Genomic DNA, 9,644 nt, shown 5'->3' with positions numbered 1-9,644 from the left:
GGCTCGGGCGTTTTTATTTTTCAGCTGGAATGTTAAAAATAAACCCAGCGGATACATAAAACAAATTGAAAATCTTTAAAGGGCTTTGAGGCTCATCCGCCTGGCTTTGGCTGTTGCTGCTCCGCTGGCTGAGCACCACGCAGGCTGGGCACGTGCCGCGGCTGTGGTCTCCAAAAGTGGGGAAACTGAGGCAGCAAGGGCGTGTTGGAGGGGACACCACAGCCTGGCTGTCACCATGCATGGAGCACGAGGACCGTGCATGCAAGGGAACGAGTTCTTGTGAATCCTGACCCCGCTGCTGGTGCTGGTCCATCCCCGCAGCCTCCACCCTGCTGCTCTCCCCACCCTGGTTTGTAGGGGTGCCACTTTGTCCTGGGTCGAATCCTGCTCTCTTACGGGGATTGCTCCTCTTAGGATGCTTTCCGTGGCACCGCCTTAGCTCCTGTTTTCTCCCCTGGAGAACACCAGGATGCTGCCTCTGCGTCCCCTCCAAACAGCCCCTGCTTTGGGGGGCTGAAAAGCAAAGTGAAAATCAAACCAGCATGGGGGGAGCGATGGGGGGAGTGGTGCCTGGGGGTGTCAAGCAGCAGCTGAGGAAAATTCATGGTGCTCATCTGCTGGGCGAGCTGGGGTCCATCCGGGGGAATTTACAGCCACGACTGCTGGCGGCGGTGCTTTGATTTAGTCCGAGGTTGCAATCTTGACAAAGCGTATTTCACCACGTGAAGACCCTCTTCCCCTCTGGAATTTATTGGTTTTCATTAAAAAGGCAATAAACAAAGCGCGCGGGGGCCGTGAATCTGCTCTGGTAGGGCTCCAGCCCAGAGCTGTGGGCATCGCTCAGCATCAGTGCCGGAGGCAGGGCGCTGGGAGAGAAAAAGGTTTCTCTCCTCAAAGGTTTCCCAGCCTGGGGGGGCCCTGCTGCACCCCCAGCTCTTGCTGTGTCCCTGCTTGAGCTCAGCCTCGCACCATGGCTCGGGCAGTGCCATGACGGCTGCGTCCTGCGCCCATGTCCCCAGAGCAGCGCAGCCACTCACATCCATGTAACGACCTAAACCCCGGCGTGGCAGCCAGCTTCAGTCCTTGTGACAGTTCGGGGCTGTGACGCACAGGAAGCTCGCTCTCCTTTTTATCGCCTCGCCCCTCCAATCTCCCCAGCGCTCGATGTCCCTTTTTGCCGGATTTCTGCCCCAAATTGTAAGGGCTGCTGGGGCAGCGGGGCGCCGTGGCTTGCGGTTTGGCTGGGAGCTGCTTTTGGAGAGACGGCACCGCTCGACGCACGGCCTTTCCCTGGCTTTTCCTTCAGTTTGCGTGCTGCTGCCTCACCTCCCAGTGATGTACAGGCAGGTTTGTGATTTGTGTTTTGCTGCTAAGGCAAATGTCGCTCGGACCCGGGGCTCAGCATCCACGGTCGACGCTGCAGGGACAGGGACCGACGGGGACACCGCTGCGGCTGCTGTGACCTGGCCCCGTGGCTCCCCGTGATCCTTCCCAAAGCCCTGGCGTGAGCCTGTGCTGGGTGGTACCCACAGGCAGGGGCACATCGGCATGCACAGTACCCGATGGCCTTTTCCTTGAGCTTTTTCTTTCTTTCTCTGCTTTCCCACGTGCCCTGAGAGCATTTCATGGTGCTCAGCAACCTGTTGGCTGATGGAGCACAGCAGCCCCGGGGTGCCTGAGCTCGAGAGGGGCAAACGCAGCCCCACAGCAGCAGCAAACGGCTCCGACCCTCGGCAAACCCACGGCACCAGAAGTCCGAACGAGATGCTGTTTGGGAAATTTCCCCAAATGTTTCATCTGCACCCTGCCAAGAGGGGGACGTGGTTCTGGCGGCTCTGCTGCTCGCGGCAGGCGCAAGCCCTCCTGCAGGGAAGGAGGCGAGCGCGGCACCGCGCGGCACCGGCTCCTGTCAAGCCCACCAGCTCCTTCCCCTTCTGCTCAGCAAAGCTGTCTGCCCCCGAGGGCACATTGTGGGGTCTGTGGCAAGCCCTAAAAATAGCAGGAAGCGCGATGAGAGGAGACAAAGGAGCCGGGGAACATCAGGCACGAGGCAGATGGGTTAAGAGAGCCGTGGGGGTTTGCAGCGCAAAGATGGGAGGCTCGAGGCAGGACCTGGGCTCCAACAAGGCTGGGAACCCACAAACCTGAAGGGTTTGGCCCCTTCGGGCAGGCTGTAGGATGTGCTCGGGGTTCCCTGTTCCTCTCGTTGTGTCTGAGAAGCCCAGAAGGTCAGTGGGACGGAGGCACGCAGAGCCCAGCTGCTGGTGAAGCCCCTTTTTTTTTTGGGGGGGGGGGGGCTCTGTTTGCCCCCAGCTTCACTTCTTAGAGGTCTGACCTGGGACAGGAGCAGGATCACATCTCGGGGAAGGGCAGCACTACAGCAGGACAGGCAGCACATCGCCCCGCAGGTCTCGGGGGAGCTTTGGGATTTGCAAGAAAGGGGCTGACCGAGCCAGATGCCCCACGAGGGGAGATGAGCCCCGGTACCCAGCGCTGCTCCCCGGGGCTCAGCCCTTCCCCTCCCCGCGCCGCCGGCAGCAGGTAAATGTTCCTCGGAGAGGAAAGCAGGCAGGTTGGTGTGCTTTGTATTCCCACCTCAACAGCGCCGAGTGTTTCCATACCTTGCGGGGCAGCTGCTGGGAAAGAACAAAGCCCGCCCGCCGGGGGAGTTCAAATTAGATGAGCTCCTTGCCTGCCGCTGCGCTCGGCGGCGTGGCCGGAGGGATTTCTGCTGCGCTCCTCCTCCGAGCCGAGGCCGGGGTCTGCGCCGCGGTGGGGCTGGAGATGGGCTCAGGGGATGATTTGGGAACCCCTCGCTGGGTGCTGATCCCCCCGGCTGCTGCAGAGCTCGGCGGTGTCCCCGATGCCGGCGGTGTCCCCGAGTTGTCGGTGACGGCACCAGCCCCGAGCCCCCTGCTCCCACCCGGAGCTGACAGATGCCGGGCGCATCGGGTGGGCCACCCTTAGAACCACTTTCCTCCCAGACGCCTCCGTGGGTCAGCTCAAAATGCAGCTGATTGCTTTATAAGAGCATTTATCATCCCCTTTTCCTTCCCCAGCCCCATGCCTGGCCCCATAGCGGGGACAGGGACACAGCCAGCGCCTGGCTCATCGCTCACAGCACCGCAGAACCCTTCAATCCCCATGGGGGGGGCTTTTATTTTGGCCTGATTGTTGCATATTTAGGTATTTTCACCCCCCCACCCACCCACCCAGAGCCGCCTGCGGCTGACAATGGAGCATTGATTGGAAACTGGCAGCGGCTGCCTGGGTTTCGGGGGGCTGGGGCTGTCCCCCCCCCCCCCAAGCTCTCGTCGCCGCTTCGCTTCCCATCGGCGGCGCGTCGGGAGCGCTAACAGCCAGTGAGTCAGCGCCTCGATGCAGCATCCCGGGGACGGGGAGGGGGGGGTCCAGGGCAGGATGCTGCTTCCAGACACTGCTGGGATGGAGAAGTGAGGGATTGGAGCTGGGACTGGTGGGAACGGGAGCCCCCGGGCTCATAAAAGGGCCTCAAGCTTTTATTATTATTATTACTTTTATGGAGACCAGGTCCCCTGGGGTGCGCGGTGGCTGTGACGTGGGGACTGCCCCTCCTGGCACCCTTTGGCACACCAGAAGGACGAGGGACCTGTGTGCAGGCACACGCTGCACAACCCAGGGCTGGGAAGGAGTTTTATGGCCAGGGTCCCAAAGGAGATGGGGTCTGTTTGTCCGTCTCCCTCTGGCTCCACGGGGGATTTGCGGGTGCCCCTTGCTGCGCGCTGGGGCAGGAACCTGTCAGACCCCTGGGTCACCCCGTCCTGGTCACAGAGGAGGCAATTTTCCTTCTCAGCTTATAAAGCATTTCATTTTTTTTCTGCAGCTTTGCACCTTCTGCCCACGCTGCCCAGGCAGGAGGATGCTCAGCTTTGTCCCCACAGCCCCTGCTCACCCCTTGCTGGGAACCTGTCCCCTCCCAGGTGGCTTCTTGGTCCCCCCGGCCAAGACACGGCCACCACGGGGACACCCAGCCCTCCTCCATCCTCAGCCCATGTGCCCACCGAGCTCTCCCAGGGAAGGAGGGGATATCAGCTTTGATGCTGGGAATCCAGGTCAGTGCTAACCCAGATAAAATCCCGCTGCTCTCGAATTGAGTGGGCTCAGCCTGGCCCCGCTCCCACAGCACCGCTTTGACGTCTCCGTGCTCTGGGCTCCGGGCTCTCCCCTTTACTTATTCCTGTGCCCCCCAAATGTGCTCCCTGCGCCATCGGGGTGAGTCGGTTGGGGTTGGGAAGAGGAGAAGGGCGGTGTCCAGGTGGAAAAGCCCGGGAGGTTTGGCTGCAGCTTGTGTTTGGGCTGCGGGACGGAGCGCCGCGTGGCTGGGAGCCAGGGGGCATCAGCATCAGGCGCCGCACCAAGAGCTCCAGGCTCTCTGCCTTCGTGCCAGGCGGTCCCTGCAGAGCGCCAAGACGTGGAGAAGGTCAGGGGAGCGGCGGCTGGTGCTTAAGAGGGTGCTTGGTGGGGCTGACTCAGGCTCTGCTCCCAGCTGGCTGGTCCTGCTCCCTGCTTGGGGCTGTGCCAGACGCCGGGAGCTCGGGCGAGGAGTTCTGGGGCTTGCGGCAGGGAACGGGGCTGCGGCATCCCTCTCCTGCACAGCTCCGGTCCCTCGCTTTTTTTCCAGGGAAAGGATCACTCTGAACAGCTCAGCAAAGCGTTGGGGTTTTCCCTCGGCACTCAGACCGAGCCCCGAGGGGCAGGGAGCTGGGATCCAGAGCCAGGCTTGGCCGGATCCCAAGCAAGGGCTGAGAGCATCGGGACGTCGGTGCCAGCCCTGACTGTGTCTCCCAGTAAATTTCTGCATGTTTGGGGTTTTGGAGGAGCCCTGCCACCTTCTGGAGGGCTGAAAAGTGGGAAGCTCCACTACCAGGGCCATGGCCCTGCTCCCTCCAGCACGGGGCTTCCTCGGGGCTTAGCTCCTGTGGTGCTGGCACCGGTATTTTGGCATTTCCCAAGGGAGAGCAGGCACCAGCCTGCAGATGGGCAGAGCCTTCCTCCCTCCTGCTCCCCGAGGCCATCCCAGCCCCGCACCAAGCTGGGGACAGACTTGTGCCCAAGCCCCCCACCCCTGTCCCCATCCCTGTCCCCATCCGTGTCCCCATCCCCTTCCTCTGCACGCCACAGCCCCAGGGGAGCCCTTTGCAGGGGAGATTTATTCTGCGCTCATCGGGTTGGTTTTATTTTCTGGAGAGCCCTTGCGGGGCTGAACGCCTGCAGGTCCCAGCTGGCCGGTCCCCAGGGAGCCGTCGGCCAGCCCAGCCTGTGCTTAAATAAAGAATAGTAATGAGGAAAAATTGAAAGCGGCGATTTAATGATTGGAGCGTCTCTTCTTGCCCATCTATCCTTCCATCCGCATAAATACAGACATACATTTTCCGAACACCAAATGCCAGCATCCCTGCTCAGAGCCAGCCGCCCGACGGCCACGTGAAGTGGCTGAGAGCCAGAGACAAGTATTTAAAAGCCATATTAAAAGACCGATGCCTAAAGCCCTGAAGGAAGAGCTCTCCTGATAGGTGTTTATTTGTTGAAGAGAGGAAAGCAGGCTGGGAATATATCTATTTTTTTCCCCTCCAAGGTTCTGACCGTTCTGTTTTGGGGCTGGATTCACATTTGATGTGCAGATCCCTCCCCTGTGGAAGCCGCCCTGGCACATCCAGCAGTGCGGGTGGACCGTGGAGGGCACAGGCTTGGCTAAAATGATGTTGATTTAAGGTTTTTCATGTTGTTTTTTTTAACCCTCCTCTCCCATGGAAAGGCAGCCGGGCATTCCCCGTGGTATGGGGCTCGCAGGGGGTGCTGCAGGTTTGGTGCTCCCGGCACCCTCACGCCACACGCTGCCACTGCCGGCTTTGCTGCCAGGGGACAGGGGACAGCGGGGGGGGGGACAATGCTCCTGATGCCCTCCAACATCCCTCGTGGGCTTCACCCTCACTCCAGCCTTGGTGCAAGGGCAGCTTTTAGCTCCTGGAGCACGTTACAGTGGAGCCAACCCCCATGGCAGGGGAAGGGACGGAGCGAAAGCGGCAGACATCTGTCAGCCCCCCCTGCACCACGATGGCAGGTTTGGAACCACGCTGCCGGGACAAAGATGGGAACCAGGAACAATTACAATAGCACAAGGCACTCACAGCGACCTGCAAAGCGCCCGAGGCCCTGCGTGCACGGCTGAACAACCGTGGCCAGGAGCGATGCCGTGGCCGGAGCGCGGCGGTGCCAGCCCGCAGCCACCTCCACGGCGCTGTGTTTTCCCCCAGTGTGATCCCAGGTCGAATTAAAGGTCTCACATTGCTCCAGGGGAGGTTCAGATTGGACATCAGAAGGATTTCTTCACGGATTGGGTGGTCAAGCAGTGGGACGTGGAGTCTCCATCCCTGGAGGTGTTCAAGGGGCGTGTGGATGTGGACCGAGGGAGTTGGTTTTGTGATGGGGCACCAGCAGCAGGTCAGGCTGAGGGCTGGGTGTGATGATCCTGAAGGCTGTGTCCAACCTAGATACAATCCTAACCAAACCCATCTTCACCCCCCTCTCTCACCGGCTGTGCCCCCTGGAGACCACCTGCCTCCAGGGAGCGATTTTTGGGGGACCCCACGAAAGCAGGCGGCAGCAAGAGAATCCAAGCGGCTTCCCAGGAGGCAGCAACCGCCAGCCCCGTCCCCCTGCACGCACAGCCCCATTTCCAGGGGAATAAATCCGCCGATAATTGTGCGCCATTAACGGCTCGAAATGTTCCCCCGCTCCCAGGGCTCCGCTAAGCGATTCCCTCGCTGCTCACCAAGCAGCGAGCGCAGCTCCCCCCCCTGAATTCATGGCACGGCAGCGCTGTGGCCTTGAGGCTGGAGCTGTGGGCGGGTGGCAAAGGGACGTTTTCCCCTTGCCGTAGCCAAGATACCTTATGAGCAAAGCAATTTTTCTCTCGCCTCGTTCCCCTCCTTCCCTCTGTATCCGAGCGCATCCTCGGAGGGCCGGGATGACTCACTGCAGTGGCAGCGACGCGAGGGCATCAGCACACGATTCCTCCAGGGACCTTGGGGCTCAGCAGCTCCCTTCACCGGGAGTTTTTATGCTCAGGGCAGCTCTCCTGCCCCCAGAAATTGCCAAGCGGATGGGCAGAGGACTCAGGGGACAGCCCCTGGTGGAGCTGGGTGCTGGCCCCAGCAGGGGAAGCAGGGACCGGAGGGATGCTCATGGACACATCGAGTGCCACGAGCAGAGCTGGATCGTGTCCCTCGTACCGCAGCAAACGGGAGCCCGGCCGCCCCTTCAGCCCCAATCCCTGAGCAGCAGTGGCTGCAGTTAACTCACTAATTACATGCCCTGCACGGCCAGGCTGCTTTGCAGAGTGCAATTAATTAGCATTTGCTTCCCTGATGGTCGCTGACCCTGCCAGACTCGGGAGTAAATTGGCTGCTGTGGGTAATGGCTTTGCTGCGCGCGGCTGGCGGCGGTGGCGCAGCTCCTGGGCAATCACCGCCTTGCAGGACGAGCTATTTATATTTCCACTTCTCAAGTCAAGGCAGCTTGCTGGAAGAATGCGGCCTCCTGTGCCAGCTGCTCGTGGCTTTTGGGCTCGTTCGGACCTTGGAGGAAAGGGGCACAGAGCTGTGGGGACAACCTGGGGAGCTTTGTGCCAGAGGAAACGGTCAGCCAGGTCCTGTGCATGGCCAGGAGGTGCCGCAATGCTGCAAGGATGCTTTGGGGATGTTGGAGATGGGCAAACCAGGCTGGAAAACGTGCAAATGTCATTTCTCTTCTGCAGCACAAAGCCTGCCCCATCGGAGAGGTGGGACAGAGAGGACCAGGGCAAGGGAACCTCAGGGTGCGCTCCCAGCCCCTGCTCCATGCCCTCTGCCCCGCGAGCCGGCGCCTGGCCCCGGGCAAACGGCGCTAATTCAGCGCACATCCAGCCCCTGCTCTTCCTGGGAGCCGCGTGGCACTTCATTAGATCACTAAAGATTAATCTGCCGCTCGTAATTGCCAAGTGCCTGAGAGCTCCTGGCAGGGAGGAAAACAAGTGTCAGGCGAAGGAGCCACCACGGGCTCGGTTTTGCCTTTGTTATTTAGGTCGATTTACTGGTGCGGGAAGGGCAGGGATGGGGATTGAGCTGTCTGGGGAGGACGAGGGGCATCTGCTTAATTTCTTGGGGTGTTTCTCTCGTCGCTGCTGGGACGTGGAGGGGGGCACAAGCTGCTCCTGGTCCTGCAGGACAAACAGCTGCCGTGCATGACCACGGACCCAAAGCAAGAGCGGTTTCCATCACCGCCGCCTCCGTCCCCCTGGTCCCAGGAGGGAAGAGCACGTGGCTGCAGAGGGACGCGGAGCAGCTCATTTCCAGGGCGGTTTTTTGGGTTGTTCCTGGGGCTCGCTGCTCGGTTCCTCCTCCTCTGCCTCTTCAGCTGAAGGAGGAAAAAAGAAAAATCCCTGCCGGGAGCTGTGATTTTAGGAAGGCTGAGATCAAAGCGCGCTGCAGACTCAGCAAACCTTGGCTAGGAAATAACAGGGCACCGAGTTGTCTTCAGGAAAAGTCGTATCCTGTAATTTTCCATGCAGCTTGTTTCATCCCAGAAGCAAAGGTCTGGGTCCAGTTAAGTCTCCGCTGATGCATTTAATCACCAAAAGGCCTGGGGAGAGGCAGGGGGTGATTTTAGGGCACTGCATCCCCGCAGCTCAACGAACCATTTCCCTCGGCTAGATTGTAAAGGTTGCAGGTGACAAAATGATTGGTGTTTTCCTACATTTTTTCCAATGAAAAAAAAAAAAATAAAAGAAGAAGAAGAAGAAGAAATGCCCTCCAGCCCTGTCAGCCGTTTTGCTCCATGGGTTTGGGCTGGGGCACCCAGCCCCGGGCTGAGTGCAGAGGTTGGGTGATGGAAGCGGGGACCTTTGGGGTTTTTTGGGGCTGAGCTTTGCTTTTGCCCTCACCTGGTTGGGGTGGTGGGGGCCGTGCAATGAAAATGGGGTTGGGGGTGTGGAGCATCTCTGACAGGGCTGCTCTGGGTGATCACAGTGTTGTTCTTGGAGCTGCCGTGGAGCAGCTGAGTCACTAAAATCAGCGCAGAACAATGAAGGGGAAGGGAAGCTGCTCATCTTGCATCACAGCCCAGCGCTGGAGCAGGCACTGGGAGGCTCAGTGATTTTTTTTTTTCCTGCTTTATGCATATTTGTGCATTTTTTTCAGTGCCTGGGATGTGCTGTGTGATTGCACCGTGTCCCTCTGGCAGGTATCTAGGGACCTGCCGCACCTCTGACACCCCGGACCCAGGGATCCAGCCCCGCCGAGGCCAAATCCCCGCTCCCCAAACCCAGAGCGCGGGCAGCAGGCACCTTGTGCTGGAAAAAATAGAGCTTTGGGTGCAATTAAAGCAAAAAAAAATAACACTTCTCATCCGAGCAGCTGCGTGCTGGGCTGTCCCCACCCTGCACACACGGTCCCCGCACCGCCGAGCATCCCCCTGGGGACGCCAAGGCAGGAGCGGCGCGGTTTTCCCCGGAGAGACAAATCCCTTCTCCTGACAGCAGCCAAGCAGCGAGGCCGTGCAGATAAATATTGCATGTGGCTTCGGAGAGCTGGCGAGGCAGCCAGCACCTGTGCCGGGTGGGTAATTAC

This window comes from Oxyura jamaicensis, chromosome 23, assembly GCF_011077185.1.
Source record: "Oxyura jamaicensis isolate SHBP4307 breed ruddy duck chromosome 23, BPBGC_Ojam_1.0, whole genome shotgun sequence".
Taxonomy (NCBI): Eukaryota; Metazoa; Chordata; class Aves; order Anseriformes; family Anatidae; genus Oxyura; species Oxyura jamaicensis.
This window is presented reverse-complemented; position numbering follows the sequence as displayed.